The following is a 17,188-nucleotide window of genomic DNA, read 5'->3' as shown; positions in this document are numbered from 1 at the left end:
CACACAGAACTGTAAAAGTGTCAAATATATAGATATTAAGATAAAGGTTTTTTTTTCCATTTCCTTTTCTGAACCACTGCCAAATTATTGTCAGAGACTTCCATAACAGCAGGCACTACCAATTCTAAAATAGTTTGAAACCAACCAGTAGCATTAGCTATTTTATGGGTAGTTGACAATGCATATAAGATGTCCAGTCAAAAAAAATTTTTTTAATGTTTATTTATTTTTGAGAGAGAGCGAGAGACAGAGTGCGAGTGGGAGAGGGGCAGAGAGAGAGACAGAGAGAGGAAGACAGAGAATCTGAAACAGGCTCCAGGCTCTGAGCTGTCAGCACAGAGCCTGATGCAGGGCTCGAACCCACAAACTGTGAGATCATGACCTGAGCCGAAGTTGGATACTCAACCCACTGAGCCACACAGGCACCCCTCTAGTTGTTTTCATTCATTCTGCATTTGTTCAAATACAATTCGATCTGAGCATCCTAATCCTGTTCTCCAGGAGAGACGCTCCCAAAAAACCTCCTTTTTCATCCTAGAAAACCCTTTTCTCAATATTAGTCATGTAGACAAGTGCCTGGTATATCAGAACTTTTTCCTTCTATCATTAATTTTTGTGGAGATGTAACCTTCCTTCTCTTTACCTCAATTTTGTTTTGTAAAGATGATAAAGAAAATGCTGTAAATGTTAATCCTTAAAAGTATTTTTTTTTTTAAATATCTTGGAAGAAGTAACATCTAGAAATTAGGTTTTACCCTGCTTTCTGATGCGTTGCAGGAATCATGGTAAGAAACCTAAAACCTTCTCGCATTTACTTTCCTGCCAGTTCTTAGTTTCTCCTTATCCTTCAAGCCTCAGCAAAAATTTCATCCCCTTTTCTACTAAGTAATCTAAGTTAAGTGCAAAACAGTTTTGGAAATATAAAAAAGATGAATAAGTAAAACTTGTAATCCTATCATTCGGAGAAAACAATTTATTACCATTGTGGAATATCTTCTAATTCTTTTTGAGGGCACAAATATATACATATTTGAACTTAAAAATTATTTGTGAAGTTAGATCAATATCTTGAATTTTTAACTTAAAAATTATAGTATGCGTATTTTCTCATGTTATAATTTTTTCAGGAGACAGTATAGTTAAGAGGTTAGCTCCTAGAGTCAAACTTTTCTCTGGGTTCAAATCTTACCTCCCCCACATATTAGCTATATGATTTTGCATTCCACAGTCTGTTTATGCCATAGTCTCCTTATGCATAAAATGGAGATGATAATGAAATATCTATTTCAGAATTTCTTTTTATTAAATAAATTACTATATGTTAAACACTAGAACAATACCTTGCACATAGTAAATAAATGTTTTTGAATTGGAACATAGTACTTTACTATTTGGATATACTATCATTTATATAATTGATCCCTTTTTGAACATTTAGGTTGTTTCCAATTCTTCGATATTGTAAATAGCACTGTAATGTATCAATATCCTTATGCTTACATCTGTGTACATTTACACAGATGATTATTTGTTAAATTCCTAGAAATTATGGGCTATAGAGTAATTAATTTACTATTTATTATTTCTCTCTCTACTTTTTCTCCCCCAAGAGAAAGCTCTATGAAAGTAGGAAATTTGCCTTTCTTGTTTAGTACTTCATTTCCAGTATCTAGAAGAGTCCCTGACACATAATAAGGACTTGATAAGTCCTGTTTGTTGAAAAGAGTATATCCATTTTAAGAATCTTGCCAAATTAATTTCCAGAAATTAACACTTCTTCAGAGTGTGTGAGTACCAGACTCATGACTCCCTTTTCCTTTTGACAATGTCATTTAAATTCTTCACCTAAAGAATCATTGAAGGGCACCTGGTGGCTCAGGTGGTTAACCATCTGACTCTTGCTTTTAGCTCAGGTCATGATCTCATGGTTGTGAGTTTGAGCCCTGGGTCAGGCTCTGTGCTGACAACTCAGAGCCTGGACCCTACTTCTGATTCTGTGTTTCCCTCTTTCTGCCTCTCCCCCGCTCATTCTCTCTCTCTCTCAAAAAATAAATAAATAAACATTAAAAAAATCTTTTGATATCAGCATCCATGGGGGGTCATTAGTCTTCTGATGTGATATTTATCATCTGTCGCTAATTGTAAGCTTGTTAAAGAAGGTGCCTAGCCTTGTACTTTTTCTTTCCTCCTCAATGTTTTGTGTATAGAATGTTCTTTTGCTGTAATTAGTCCTGTTTTCATTGTGATCATACCTATTTTCATGACTACTAGGGTAGGACAGGACATATTGGTTCTAAGTAATAGCAACTAACAAATTTTAAGGATATGGAGTTTTTTTCACAAAACTCAAGGACAAGAATGTAGTGAGAGACTCTGGAAGGGTGCAGTAGGCTCTAGAATGAAGAAATCAAAATGTTTCTCTTCCTCATTCTCTCTGCAGATCAGCTTTTCCCACTTCTCCTGCCTCTTGGGTTTTACATGTTACAGTTCCAGCCATGTTTAGAGACTAACCTCCCTATTTTGAATCCTAATTCAGACTTTCTGGGGCACCAGGATTTCTGAGATAGAGAATTTTATTGGCCTGACTTGGTTTGGGTCAAACTTCCAGTCTAATTAATCTTGCCATGAGAATAGGAATTATGTAATACAACATGGTTACCAGGTGCCCATTTCTGTGAAGGGAGGATCAGTTCTGAGAGAAGGGGGAGAATTAGTTTGAGCTAAGCAGAAACTCCTAAAAGCACTTGCCATAATAATCTAACTCAAATCCGTTCCTCATCTGAATTTGTTGGTTTACATAAACTTTGTGCATCTTTAGATCCCAGAAAGAATCTCCAATTTTAGAACTATAAAGATACTTGATAGTCCCAATTATTTTTTTTATCTCTGTCTTTCTTGAGAACTTATTTTCTACACTTAGTATTTGGTATTATATTAAGCAATAGGTTATTTTCTAATGGTTTTATTCAGGGAGCTTTTGATTTCCAAACTGAGTATGCAATCAGAAGTGGAGTAGCATCTCTCAAAATTCATTTCTATATACTTAGAAGGTGTTCAGTTAATATTTGGTCAATAGAGGACAGTATGGTACTAGCACAAAAACAGACACTAAAATCAATGGAACAGAATAGAGAACCCAGAAATGGACCCACAAACACATGGCCAACTAATCTTTGACGAAGCAGGAAAGAATATCCAATGGAATAAAGACAGTCTCTTCAGCAAATGGTGCTGGGAAAACTGGACAGCAACATGCAGAAAAATGAACCTGGACCACTTTCTTACACCATACACAAAAATAAACTCAAAATGGATGAAAGACCTAAATGTAAGACAGGAAGCCATCAAAATCCTTGAGGAGAAAGCAGGCAAAAACCTCTTTAATCCTGACCACAGCAACTTCTTACTCAACACGTCTCTGAAGGCAAGGGAAACAAAAGCAAAAACGAACTACTGGGACCTCATCAAAATAAAAAGCTTCTGCACAGTGAAGGAAACAATCAGCAAAACTAAAAGGCAACCAACAGAATGGGAGAAGATATTTGCAAATGACATATCAGGTAAAGGGTTAGTATCCAAAAATCTATAAAGAACTTATCAAACTCAACACCCAAAAAACAAATAATCCAGTGAAGATATGGGCAAAAGACATGAATAGACACTTCTCCAAAGAAGACATCCAGATGGCCAACTGACACATGAAAAAATGCTCCACATCACTCAGTATCAGGGAAATACAAATCAAAACCACAATGAGATACCACCTTACACCTGTCAGAATGGCTAAAATGGACAACTCAGGAAACAACAGATGTTGGCAAGAATGTGGAGAAAGAGGATCTCTTTTGCACTGCTGGTGGGAATGAAAACTGGTGCAGCCACTCTGGAAAACAGTATGGAGGTTCCTCCAAAAGTTAAAAATAGAAGTACCCTACAACCCAGCAATTGCACTACTAGGTATTTATCCAAGGGATACAGGTATGCTGTTTTGAAGGGACACATGCACCCAATGTTTATAGCAGCACTATCAACAATAGTCAAAATATGGAAAGAGCCCAAATGTCCATCAACAGATGATGAATGGATAAAGAAGATATGGTATATATGCAATGGAGTATTACTCAGCAATCAAAAAGAACGAAATCTTGCCATTTGCAACTACATGGATGGAACTAGAGGGTATTATGCTAAGCAAAATTAGGCAGTCAGATAACAAATATCACATGACTTCACTCATATGAGGACTTTAAGATACAAAACAGATTAACATAAAGAAAGCAAAAATAATATAAAAACAGGGAGGGGGTCAAAACATAAGAGACTCTTAAATATGGAGAACAGAGGGTTACTGGAGGGGGGATTGGAGGGGGGATGGGCTAAATGGTAAGGGGCATTAAGGAATCTACTCCTGAAACCATTGTTGCACTATATGCTAACTAACTTGGATGTAAATTTAAAAAAAGGGGGCGCCTGGGTGGCTCAGTCGGTTAAGTGTCCGACTTCAGCTCAGGTCATGATCTCACAGTCCGTGAGTTCGAGCCCCGCTTGGGCTCTGTGCTGACAGCTCAGAGCCTGGAGCCTGTTTCGGATTCTGTGTCTCCCTCTCTCTCTGACCCTCCCCCATTCATGCTCTGTCTCTCTCTGTCTCAAAACTAAATAAATGTTAAAAAAAAAAATTTAAAAAAAATAATAAATTAAATAAAGTGGTAAAAAAAAAGTTTTGGTCAATAGACTGAAGTGCTTGATAAGTGCTTTGAATTCTTTGGAAGAGCTAAAAGAACCCATCCTGTCAAGTGAAAAGATTACATCTTGAGTTCTTTCCCCCTAATGTGTACTAGGCATAAAGACACTACAAATAACTAGTAGAACCAGGAATGTCTCTAAAACACATTCCAATTTCATGAGCAACTTTTCATCTCCATCACCACCTTTGTTGAGTTCATCACCATCTATCTGAGAGACTTATTGCATTAGACTCCTGTGCCATCTCCGTGTTGCCTCTCTTGCTCCTTTCCAACCCATTCTTCTCATAATAGGAAAAAGACTCTTCTTAAAATACAAATCTAATCATGTCATTCCTCTGCTTGAAATGCTTCAGTGACTTCATATTTTCCTTAGAGTAAAATCCAACCTACTACCCTGGTCTACAAAACTCAGTGTGACCTGACCTCAACTGATCTCTTCAATCTCATTTTTCAAGTCATTCTCCCCTTGCTGGCTGTGCTCTGAGTGTCCAGTCTTCTTTCAGTTCCTCAGGTACATCAAGATCTTTCTCTCCTCGGGACCTTTGCACATGCGATTTATTACCTCTGTCAGGAGGACTGCAACCCCTACAACATTGCTTCTCCTTACAGGTCTCAGCTTGAATGTCACCATCTTTTTTTGACCTGATTCTTCCTGAATACCCTAAGATCATTTTCCTCTGCTCTTTTCTATTTTAGCCTTATGTTTATTTCCTTCAAAGAACGTTTACAACTCACAACTGTTTTATATTTCTCCTTACAGTTTTTGGGGTCTGTCTTCCTCTTTATATTATAAACTGCATGAGTATTTAGGAACTGTGTTGGGTTTCCCCCCTTCTCTATTGTATCTTCAACATCTTCCACAGTGCGTGGCATATAGTAACTGCTCGAAATGTATTTGTTGATTTTTATAAACAAATGAGAAATAAGATAAAATAGAAATTAAGATGCTAATTTTCCAGTAGTTTCACGTGGTTCCAGTACTTTCCAGTTGTTCTATGATGGATTAGAAGGAAAACTTCCATGGTTGATACTATGTCATTTTAAGCAAATCATTTCATCTTTCTGCTCTTTAGTCTTCCCATACATAAATAAAATATAATCATACCCTATATGTTTATGGAAACATCAAGGCAATTTGGGAGTGATGGTGAGTGACCATACTACTAATTACGCATGCAAATTATGTATGTATGTGTGTGTCTAAGAAAATTAAAAGTGTTATCACCTGAATTTCTTTTCCCTGAAAACCTGGACATTTGTCTATACAAACTAATAGAAGTTTATCTGGCAATAGGTATGATTACATTAGAAAAAGATCTTTTAGTAAATCCCCATGAATCAATTTGTATTTCTTCTTCAATGAGGGTGGGCGTGGAAAAGGGGCTTGCAAAATATGAAGGAGCTGGGAGGAAGTGTTTTGAAATTGTGACTGTAGAATTCTGTTTTTAACTCTGTCTGGACGATTAAGATGTACAGTACTGTTAGAAGTTTCCAAAGCTAATCTTCATAGGCCTGGGATCACAGTTTCTGGAACTTCTTTTTCTAATAGTTTGATTTTTTTATACTTTTATACTTTCTTTTATATTTTTTTACTTTATTAGTATCTTACAAACTTTATTATATTTATGACACTTTGCAACGCATTTTCACATTCATAATCATGGGAGAAATTATCACTATTTTAGAGGTATGGAAACAGAGATTAAGTAATTTGCCCCCAGGCCACTTACTTGGTGGAAGGCATTGGGTGGGAGATGGAGGTAAGGTGGGGAGGTGGACAGGTGCTCTCAAAGCCTTTGGACTTCTTATGCCCTATGCCATTTCTCTCAGAAGTGCTAGGTCTGCTAAACTGACATTTCCTGGTGGCCCTAATAGAGATTTGCAAGTAAGTAATGGAGGTGAGTTTATAAATGGTACCACTCAAAAAAAATCTATAATTGGGCAAGCATCTGGAGTATTGATCTTAGTGATCTTGCCAATATTCATATATAAAACCTCTTTTCTTTGGTTTATGACTTATTCCGTTTTTGGAACACTTGATACGCTTTTTAAAATCATGACTACACAGTTCTGAAAGATCGGTCTATTAACTATTTTGCCACCTAACTTCAAAACGATCTTGATGTCCTAGTGCCCTCTACTGAAATAGCCATAGTATAACAACTAATTTCTTCTAAGATACAGTATTAAAAGTTCCAAGGATACCAAAACGCCTCTAATTTGGTAGTGACTCTTCAACAAATTCCTAATTTCTAAGTAAATTATATTATATTATATTATATTATATTATATTATATTATATTATATTAATTATATTATTATACAAAGAAATTATACTGCCAGTACCTAGCTCAGTGAAACTCAGAGGTTACGATAAGTGTTTGATGAATTAATTTATGTGTACTTTGGTTTATTCTAGCAGCTTTCATGTGACCATCTACTGTGGGATTTTTCTACAAAGTAATACCATTCTTTTGCGGTTTCAATAGGTCCTCATAATTTTCTCTTCTGTTCCTATAGCATTGCCTTGAGACTTGGCAGCCAGAGTGATAGCTAATCTTTTCCCCTCGCACCCCAAAGATTGCCATTTTTGGTTTTGCCAAAAATACAGTAGAAGTTTACAAGAACGTGGGCTCTTGAGTAAGACAGATCTGAGTTTAAATCCAGACTGCCACTTCCTCAAGCAAGTTTCTCACCCTTTTAAAGGTCTTCCCATATGTAGAATGGGGAAATAGTCAGACCCAACTCTGAGGATGATTGTGAGGATGCAAATCATATGATGCAAATAAAGGGCTTGGTACAATGCTTGTCACTTGGCAACTGCTCAGTTATTTTTAGCTTTTATTATTTATTATTTTTGTTTTTAGCTTAGGCAGGTTTGGTCTTGAATACTGAATTCACTGGCAGAGTGAATGCATGGGGAAGACCCTCTGATTGTTGCTATACTTGACAGCCTTTGCAGAATGTATCTGTTCAATAAAAATCTATCTACAGCAAGAAAATTTCTGAAGACCCCTGCCTTCTAGAATTCTTTTTCGTATCTCATGTTCTAAAAATTTTCAGCCAAAAAGACTTGTCGTAGATTCCTATCCTTTGGGGCTTGTTTATACATATCAATCATTTTTATTAGCTCTTCCTCATTCTTTGTGAATTATCTTCATTTAATAACATGTGAGGGACCTGGAACACAGAGAGGAGGAAACATGGAAATCATGGAACTGGAAGAAGATAGAAGCAAAGTTTTATTTCTTTCACCATACTAATGTAAAGGAGTTGGTTATATTTTAATTTTGTTTTATTTTAATGAAGGAAAAATCTTTAGTTTGTTGAGATTTTTAATTTAAATTTTTTTTTTCAACGTTTTTATTATTTATTTTTGGGACAGAGAGAGACAGAGCATGAACGGGGGAGGGACAGAGAGAGAGGGAGACACAGAATCGGAAACAGGCTCCAGGCTCTGAGCCATCAGCCCAGAGCCTGACGCGGGGCTCGAACTCACGGACCGTGAGATCGTGACCTGGCTGAAGTCGGACGCTTAACCGACTGCGCCACCCAGGCGCCCCTAATTTAAATTTTTATCACATTCATGCATGTACATTGTTTAAAAGGCCAAATAGTATTATAAGGTTTATAACGAAAAATGCAGGGGCATCTGGGTGGTTCAATCGGTTAAGCATCTGGCTCTTGATTTCCGCTCAGGTCATGATCTCACCATTCATGAGTTCAGTCCCCACATCAGGCTCTGTATTGACAGCATGGAGCTTGCTTGGGATTCTCTGTCTCTCTGTCTCTGTCTCTGTCTCTCTCTCTGCCCCTTCTTGCACAAATGCACACACCCACACTTTCTCTCTCAAAGTAAATAAATAAACTTTAAAAAAAAGAAAAAAGAAGAATGCAATCCTTGGTCCCATCTCTCCCCCCAAACGGCCCCCTCCCTCCATCTCCTAGCAGTCACTGCTTTCAAGCCTTGCAGCTGGCTGCTCTGGGATTAAGCTCATATTTCTAAGTAACATGCCTGTAGAGCATTTCTTAATATTTCCACCCCCACATTCATAGGCACATATACACTTCTACTTCCCTTCTCTCCATCCCCCCTCATCTAGTCATGTTGTTAGATGAATACTTAGTATTTGTTATTATGACTTTTATATACACACTACTCACAGTTCAACTAAGTATGAGGACTCTTCTTTTTCTTTCTTTCTTTTTTTTTTTTTTTAATTTATTTATTTTGAGAGAGACAGAGAGAGCACAAGCCGGGGAGGAACAGAGAGAGGGCGAGAGGGAAAGAGAGAGAGAGAGAATCCCAAGCAGGCTCCACACTGTTGGTGCAGAGCCTGATGGGGGGCTCGAACTCACGAAGCCTGAGATCATGACCTGAGCCGAAATCAAGAGTTGGATGCTTAACTGACTGAGCCACCCAGGCGCCCCTTATTTTTCCTTTTTGGTGCTAGTTTTTATTTTCCCTCAGTTAATAGTTGCCTGGTGCCTTCACTTAGTTTGCTACATGATTATGACAAGTTTTCCTCCCAACTCTTGGGAAGAATTTAAATATCCTCTCAGAGCATTATATGTATCAGGAAAGCCACTGGTTTCTTTAAATCTTAAGATAATCATCCTGTAATTCTCCAAGGTCTTGTTCCAATCTGGGTTCTGCCTTATAGTAGTCATCCAAGGTGACTGTTTGCTCCATCTAGTTGAGAAATCTCTTTGCCTGGGTGCTTTACTGGACTCTGTTTCCTGGGTCCTCTATCTCCCTCTGTCCTGGATATAGTTCTGTTGCCCCTTTTTCATCCTTAACTCCTGTACTCTTTTCTCCACTCTGCTGTGTGCCTTCCCTAAGATGCTGACATGATTCTTTTTGGCCTTTGATCGGGTTTGGTCAGTGGGAGACACAACATTAAGTCTGAGGGAGGGAAGAAAGTGAAAACGAGGTATTTATTCTCCTGACTCCTGCCCTATGTTTAGAGCCACAGCTCCTGACAGGTGGCCCTCTTCATAGGCATTGTCTCCAGATTCCAGTAACCCCGCTCTCATTTTGCCCCTTTAGGCCTAACGGTGTTAATAGGCTCAGAGTGCTGCACTACCCCTTATTGCTTTCCCAAAACCCTGTCCACACCCTCTAAAATGGTCCCTTTATTAAACTCTCTTCAGTTTGAGTGTGCCATTTAGTTCATCCTTTCTTTTTGGTGACACATCCTCTAGCATCTTCTTGAGAAAGGGTGCATCAGAAGTGATTTTTTTTTAATTTTTTTTTAACGTTTATTTATTTTTGAGACAGAGAGAGACAGAGCATGAACAGGGGAGGGGCAGAGAGAGAGGGAGACACAGAACCTGGAACAGGCTCCAGGCTCTGAGCTGTCAGCACAGAGCCCGACGCGGGGCTCGAACTCACAAACCGTGAGATCATGACCTGAGCCGAAGTTGGACGCTTAACCGACCAAGCCACCCAGGCGCCCCCAGAAGTGATTTTTTTTCAATACCTCATCTAAAAATGTCTTAATTTTACCCTTACACATGACTGATTATTTGGTGGGGATTGAATTCTAGGTTATAAATCATATTCTCTCATATTGTTGCTTTTGCTTTATGTTTTCTTTGATTATTGCTGTTGAAAAGTCTGAAAATTTTCACCCTTTGCATGTGAGTCTTTCTTTCTTTCTTTCTTTCTTTCTTTCTTTCTTTCTTTCTTTCTTCCTTTTATTTTAGGGAGAGAGAGTGCAAGCAGGGGACAGGGGCAGCAGGAGAAAGAGAGAGAGAGAGAGAGAGAGAGAGAGAGAGAGAGAGAATCTAAAGCAGGCTCCATGCTCAACTCAGAGCCCAATGTAAGGCTCAATCTCATGACCATGAGATAATGACCTGAGCCAAAATCTAGAGTTGGATACTCAACCAACTGAGCCACCCAGGTGCCCCATTATTATTTTCTTTCTAAGAACTCTCACAATCTTTTTGTTTTTTTTAAAGATTTTTTTTTTAACGTTTATTTATTTTTGAGACAGAGAGAGACAGAGCATGAACGGGGGAGGGTCAGAGAGAGGGAGACACAGAATCTGAAACAGGCTCCAGGCTCTGAGCTGTCAGCACAGAGCCCGACGCGGGGCTGGAACTCACGGAGTGCGAGATCATGACCTGAGCCGAAGTCGGATGCTCAACCGACTGAGCCACCCAGGCGCCCCAGAACTCTCACAATCTTTTTAAAAAAATTTTTTTAAATTTTTTAAAGTTTATTTATTTTTTTTTGGGGGGGGAGGGGCAGAGAGAGAGGAGATAGAGAGTCCCAAGCAGGCTCTGAGCTGTCAGCACAGAGCCTGAAGAGGGAATAAAAATATTTTTAAGTCACTATATTCAGAACAGAGCACCCCGAAAATTGTAACAATGGGTGTCTGGGTGGCTCAGTCACTTGAGTGTCCAACTTTGGCTCAGGTCATGATCTCAATGGTTCATGGGTTCGAGCCCCACTTTGGGCTCTGTGCTGACAGCTCAGAGCCTGGAGCCTGCTTCAGATTCTGTGTCTCCCTCTCTCTCTGCCCCTATCTGACTCATGTTCTGTCTCTCTCTGTCTTTCAAAAATGAATAAACGTTAACAAAAATTAAAAATAAAAAAAATAAATAAAACAATCTTCTGTATATATGTCCAGATTAAAAAAACAAAAAGACTGTAAAAGAGCAGAGAGTCAGCTGTGAGACAATATTAAACAGTCTAGGATATCTGTAATTGGAATACCTGAAGGAGATTTCACTTCAAATATAAATAAGCAGCTGAGAATCATCAGACACTTGAGAAAAGTTTTTAACATGGAAGAGACCAATAGAAATAGTCAAAAGGAACTTGGAGAAAACTGAGACAAATAGGTAACAGAAAAAAAAAAAATCCTACTAAAAATGTAATTTAACATAAGTGTATAGGAAATGACTGAAGAAGTAATACACGAAATTTCCTATAGCTGAAAGACAAGTTTTAGGACTGAATGAAACTCATTTTGTACTCAGCACAACAAATTTTAAAAACCCACATCAAGGCACATCATTGTTGAATTTCAGACCTGAGATTAAGAAAAGATTATGAGAGTGGCACCGGGGTGGCCCTGTCAGTTGAGCGTCCAGCTCTTGATTCAGCTCAGGTCATGATCCCTGGGTAGTGGGACCGAGCCCCACATTTGGCTCTGTGCTGTCAGCCAAAAGCCTGCTTGGGATTCTCTGTCTCCACTCTCTCTGTCCCTCTCCCCCTTCTCAAAATAAACTTAAAAAAATATTTGTATCCTTTTAAAGCTTGCTTTTAACTTTGTTAAGTGAGACCAGAGTAATCTTTAATACAGAGCTAATTTTTATCCCACTGCTGGGGCAATGAGCCATGAATTATAATTTTTCCCCTTTGTGAAGATGGCGGAACAGCATGGAAGTTTTTTGTGTGTCTCGCGTCCATGAAATACAGCCAGACCAACACTAAACCATCCTGCACACCTAGAAAACTGGTCTGAGGATTAACACAACAATCTGCACAACCTGAACCACAGAACTCAGCAGGTACGTGGCACGGAGAGGTGAATTTGGGGAGCGAGAAGCCGCGGAAGCTAGGGAACTGCTTTTGCAGGTGGAGAGAGGACAGAGACTGGGGAGGGAGGGAGAATACGGGAAAAGCACCCCTCCCCAAAAGCAGCTGGAGAGAAAGTGGAAAACTGGAAACAGCTGCAGGGACTAAATTAAGAAGGGAGAAAGGAGAAAGGAAAGGATTTAAATTCCATTAAGACTGTAAACAAGGGGAGCGCAAAGGCTGCAACTCCGCAGCTCCCTACCTGGCGGTGCTCTGGTGGGAAGGGCGAATCCCCAGGAACAGAGTGGGGTCCGGGAGGTTCTCGGGCCACACGGGGAAAAGAGGTTCCACTGCTGGAAGGACATTTGGTAGAGACTGTTGAAGCCACCTGGTCCCAGCAGACCCCGGAAGGCGGCCACATTCGCTGGTGCTGGGGCAAGGTCCTTAAGGGTGAAGCCTGGTGCCAGATGTGTGTTGTGATTTTCCATAATCCCTAAAACGCTGCTGCTCACTGTCTTGCAAACTTTCTCTGGGGGGGGGGTGGGGGGGGAGCTGGCACGTGGCCGCAGTCTCAGGGCACCGGCAGCAGCAGGGTCCAGCAAGCGTTCCTGGGTGCAGCCGGCATTCGGGGTTGCTTGGTGAGACCCTCCCACAGAGGGGCAGAATGGGTCAAAGCCGCAGTCCTTCAGAAGTAAGGGGCTGGGGAAAACAGCCGCACCTGAGACAAAACTCGGGAGAGAGGTACTGCCTGGGGCCTGGTCACAGACAGTGAAAAAGCAGGGAGTGGGCGAGAGCTGAAATCAGAGGATGGGTGCATGATTGCTGATCTGGGAGAACAGAGTTCCGATACTAGAGACTGGGTAGCTGGGTGACGCCATTTTCACCGCTCCCGCGCATGTGCATACGCACCTACGAGAGCCACAATGTTCCACCCCAGTAGGCTAGCAGCGCCATCTAGTGGAGAACAGAGCCATTACACTGACCCCACCCAACTGGGCCAACCTTGCTCTTCAAGAACCCATGTCTCACCGCTGGCTTAGTTTATGGACTATAAAGCACTTCATAGTCTGACTTGTAGGGGAAAACAAAGTAATTTCAGTCCTATTTCAATCTGTTAGCAGGCCCATCTATTCAATTTTCTTTCTTTTTTTTCTCTTTTTCACTTCTTTTCTTTTTCTTGAATACAGGAAGAGAAAAACATTTTTATTTTCAATTTCTATTAAAATATTTTTATTTAATTTTCTTACTATATTTTTTACTTTTGTTTAAATTTTTTCAAATTCTATTTTACTTCCATCATTTTATTTTAGTCTACTTCAGTGTATTCACTTTTTCAAATTTTCAGATGATTTCCTTTTTCTTTTTCTTCTTTCTCTTTTTTGTTTCTTTTCTTTTTCTTGCTATATACTTTCCTCTTATGACCACCTCTGCTGTGTCCCAGAGGTTTTGGGTTGTGGTGCTATCATTTTCATGGACTTCCATATACTTTTTAATTTCCTCTTTAACTGCTTGGTTAGCCCATTCATTCTTTAGTAGGATGTTAGGTGGGAGGGTAAATCAGGTCTCTTTGCTCCATCTTGGCTGAAAACAGAAGTCCTTTTAAGTCTTAAAAAAAAATAACACATTCACACACACACGTGTGTGTGTGTGTGTGTGTGTGTGTGTGTGTGTGTGTGTAGATTTAATAGGATCTGAATAATATTGTGCATACCATTTTGTGCCCTGCCTTTTTCAGTAATTGTGTATAGTGATCATCTTTGAATACTTTAAACTATTTTAGAAGTATAAATTCAAAATTCAAAATGTAAAATCCTTAAAACTCTTAATACTGCATGTATTAATACATCACATTTTAGTGAAATGTTTATAAATGTATACTTTTAAATGATGGCATAAATGCCACTCTGAAGATCTACAATTTTTGTCAAGCAAAGCTTTGAGTAATTGCCCATGTATTTTATTCTCAGGAATCTCGTAATTATTAATTACTACCACAAATGTCTTGTGTTAAAAAGAATTAACACTACCTCTCTGCAGCTTAATGTGGTGATTGTATCTATCTGGTCTCCAATGGTTAAATGCTGCCATTTGAGCTCCTCCATTCACCTCCCCTGCTATCTTACTATTCTATGGAAATCAAAAATTCCCAAGTTCATGGCAACATTTCCTACAATCAACATTGCCTGCCAATGCAACAATACAGGGTTTTTCAAGGATAATGAAGATCCTATCACCAAGGCATTTATTGACTGATTAAATCTTTCATATTTAATAATTTACTAATGCTTTGGTGAAAGGAATGCTACCTAGGTGCCCAGGAGGTTAGTGTGTGACTGAGAATCTCTGCCTTAATATATCCATTTCCCTAAACCTTAGGTTTAATTTTTATGATATACCAATTCAGTCTTGCATTTCAGTTTCACTTACTATGGGCCACCATTGAAGCCAGGCCCACTACCAACCAAGCAAAACGTTAGAGTCGCACCCAGGGACTGAACAAACATATTAAATCTCCAATCCTATATTAATCCTATATAGCACCTGTATTAATGACTTTGGCCAGACCCAACCTTATTGTTTTTCCTTTGGATGACCTCTAGAATATACTCTAAATATGCTTCACAGATTTTTGACAAAACAAGTTGTCCTTTAACTGTTAGCTTTACTGTGTATTTCCTCACCTTCAATAGATACTGCAATTTTTCTTCTGAGCTATATGGGAAATTAGTTATGGTCGTGGCTGAAGCTTTGGTAGGATACTTGATGTGGATCTTGAGGAGGTAGGTGTGTTCAAATTTTGGGTATTGTCCACATATAAATTATATTTAAGCCATAAGATTGGATGTGGCCACTTACCAAAAAAGTGAGTACAGATAGGGAAGAAAAGAGGTGTAAGGGCTAAACCCAACTTTTAGAGATCTGGTTGAGAAAGATGAACCAGCAAAGAAGGAATGACCAAGAGGTAAGGGGAAACCTGATTCCTACATGCAAGCGAAGAGTGTGTTTCAAGGAGAAAAGAGAGATCAATGAACTGAGAATTAACCATTGGCTTTGGCCACATAAAGTTTATTGCTGATCTTGACAGGCAGTTTGAATTAAATGATGGCGGAATACTGTGATTGGAGTAAGTTTAAGAAAAGACGTGGAAAGAACTTGTAAACAGAATGTAGGCAATGCTTCTGAAGAGCTTTGTTATAACAAGAGGAGAAGAATGAAGTGGGAGCCAAAGGAAGATTCTCTCTGTCACTCAGGATAGGATGTTTCACAGCATGTTTCTGTGCTCATGTGAATGATCCAGTTGAGATGGAAGAATTGATGTGCAAGAGGGTGAGGGGACAATTACTAATGTCCTTGATGAAGTATGATGAGCTACAATGGCATCCAGCGCTCAAATGGAGGGGTTGGCTTTAGGAGCCCAGACAGTTCATTTTTAGGAACAGGAGGAAAGACAGTCTCTGGGCACAGATGTAGGGTGGGCAGATATGGTAATGTTAGGAACTTGTAGAAATTCTCTTCTGAGTGTTTTCATTTTCTCAGCAAATTAGAAATGTCAATTTGAAAAGAATTACTTTTGAAAATTTCACTAAAATTTTATGGAGATTTTACACAACTTATTTTTCAAATTAATTTTATTGAGGCATAATTTACATACAGTAAGATGTACAGATCATATGTTTGTAACTTGATCAGTTAAGACAAATGTACATTTCCATGTAAAAAACACTCCAGTTAAGACAAACACAAGATGATTCTATCAACGCAGCAAGTTCACTCCAGCCACTTTCTGTTTAAGCCCCTCATCCCTCTCCCCTACTCCCCTTGCTGTCCAGAAATCCCAGGCAATGATTGTTCTGATTTTTATCACTATAGATTAGTTTTACATATTCTTTTTTTTTTTAATTTTTTTAATGTTTATTTATTTTTGAGACAGCGAGAGACAGAGCACGAGCTGGGGGGTGGGCAGAGAGAGAGGGAGACACAGAATCTGAAGAAGGCTCCAGGCTCTGAGCCATCAGCACAGAGCCCAACGTGGCACTCAAACTCAAGAGTTGTGAGATCATGATCTGAGCCGAAGTTGGACACCCAACCAACTGAGCCACCCAGGCACCCCAGTTTTACATATTCTTAATCTTCGTATGGATGGAATAACAAAGTATGTAGTGTTTTGTGTCTGGCTTCATTTGAAATAATCCATTTTATTATGTATATCAGCAGTTCATTATTTGTTAATGCTGCATCGTATTCCATGTAGGAACACACTACAATGAGTGCATTCATTCTCCTCGGGATGAACATTTGGGTTGTTTCAAGTTTGGGGCTATTATGGATAAAGCTACAATAAACATTCTTGTGCTAATCTTTTTGCCAACTGTTTTTCAACTCCAAAATGTGAACATTGGGACAGACCTTTTCCCTTAGCTACAGGTTCATGCATCCTGTTCCCTACATGAAACACCACTTGAACGATTCCCAGATTCCTTAAACTTAAAGTGTCCCAAACTGAACTTTCCCCCAAAACTAATCCTCCAGTATCTCCACTCTCAGAAACAGAATCACTCAGTAGCCCCTGCTAGAAACTAGTAATCACTCTTAACTCTCCTCTCCCTCACCTGCAGTGTCCAATCATTCTGTTGATTCTTTCTCCTAAATATCTGTCAAACCCCTTCATTTATCTACACTACAGTCCAATCCTTTATCTACACAGAAAAAAAAAAATGTCTGACCCTCAAAGCTGATCATCTTTTTCCTGTTAAACTCTTCCATAATATCCCTTGACTTACCTTTAGGATAAAAACCAAACCCTTTAGCAAAGCTTATAGTCATGATCTAGCCCCTGACCACCTCTGTAGCCTGATCTCTAATCTCCAGCCACAGTGAACATGTTTGTATTCTGTAAATGTCCCTTATTGCT

General features: G+C 39.2%; 1 long non-coding RNA gene across 1 annotated transcript in view; it reads left to right on the top strand.

Annotated features, from left to right (window-relative positions):
• Positions 1–17,188, top strand: part of LOC128778854 (uncharacterized) — a 36,107-nt gene that overhangs the window by 15,775 nt on the left and 3,144 nt on the right. The window contains exon 2 of the long non-coding RNA XR_008424661.1: positions 12,126–12,269. This is a non-coding gene — a long non-coding RNA (uncharacterized LOC128778854). The remainder of the gene's footprint in view (positions 1–12,125; positions 12,270–17,188) is intronic.

The sequence above is a fragment of the Panthera pardus genome, unplaced genomic scaffold, assembly GCF_024362965.1.
Source record: "Panthera pardus isolate Hobbes unplaced genomic scaffold, ASM2436296v1 HiC_scaffold_21, whole genome shotgun sequence".
NCBI classification, from domain to species: Eukaryota; Metazoa; Chordata; class Mammalia; order Carnivora; family Felidae; genus Panthera; species Panthera pardus.
This window is presented reverse-complemented; position numbering and strand designations above follow the sequence as displayed.